Raw genomic sequence first — 1095 nt, forward strand, 5'->3', positions numbered from 1 at the left:
ACACACACACAATACTAGAGCACAATCTAACAGAAATTCAGCCAACAAAAGAATCTGGGGAATGTGGTGTGTAAAACCTGGGCTCCAATATTTACAGAACAGAGTAAATTTTGAGTTGAGAGATAGTAGGTAAACAGGCAGTCCCATTCATCTTACTGGCTATTTAGCACACCTTTGAGTCTCTCATAAAGTAACTATTTCAAGCTTCCATCTATTAAGACAAAGTATTTTTTATACATTGGAACCCTGGTGGCACTGTGAAACAAGCACTGGACTGACCACAAGGCCAGCAGTTCAAACTTACCAGCTACTCCAAGGGAAAAAGATGAGTCTTTCTCTCCCATAAAGATTTATAGCCTCAGAAAGCCTTTATGTGAGGTCACTGTGAGTTGGAATCGATTCTATGGCATTGGTTTGGATTTTTTTTATCCTTTATATAAATGAAGGCACATACTCTTTTTCCAGAAAGGGAAAAAGTCCCAATTATATATCTATCTCCAGGAAATGTTAAGACTTTTTCTAGTTGAATCACAATTACCCAAGATTATTTTTTCATTTAATGTCTGAATTGCAAGTTCCCCACCACCACCTTTCCTTAAATGAGAATGACGGGAGTAATCTAAACATGCACAGCTGTTAGTCCTTGTTTCTATAACTGCCTTCTTCTACCCATTCCACGTCATTCCCAGTGCCCACAGCCAAGACCTCAGCTGGCTGCTTTTAGGTTATTACTTCAGTGGTTCTGCCATGAATAGGCATGCTGTGGTTTGCGGTTAACTTTTTTTTATTATTATTGTATGACTTGCTTTATTGTGATATTTACTTTCTACTGGTGACCTGGAACTGAACCCACAATATCTCCAAGATGTGCCTGTATATGGCATTTTAACCATCAGGAAGGAAAATACCCATCCCAATACATGAGACTGGAGGGTATGGCAGAATTAGCCTTTTTTGTTTTAATGTTTTATTGTGAATTATGTGATAGTTTACATGGGAGAACATTAGCTTTACATTCATCCTATCATATATCGTTTCACTGCCATGGTTACAATCCCCTCCATGCATCATCAACCAACCAACCCTGCAAGTCTG

The 1095-nt window shown here is 38.6% G+C and overlaps 1 protein-coding gene across 1 annotated transcript in view; it reads left to right on the forward strand.

The window, feature by feature from the left end:
• PKD2L2 (polycystic kidney disease 2-like 2) overlaps positions 1–1095 on the forward strand; it is a 97390-nt gene that overhangs the window by 89798 nt on the left and 6497 nt on the right. The gene's annotated exons all lie outside the window — the stretch shown is intronic.

Source organism: Chrysochloris asiatica, unplaced genomic scaffold (genome assembly GCF_000296735.1).
Source record: "Chrysochloris asiatica unplaced genomic scaffold, ChrAsi1.0 scaffold00087, whole genome shotgun sequence".
In the NCBI taxonomy this organism is placed as follows: Eukaryota; Metazoa; Chordata; class Mammalia; order Afrosoricida; family Chrysochloridae; genus Chrysochloris; species Chrysochloris asiatica.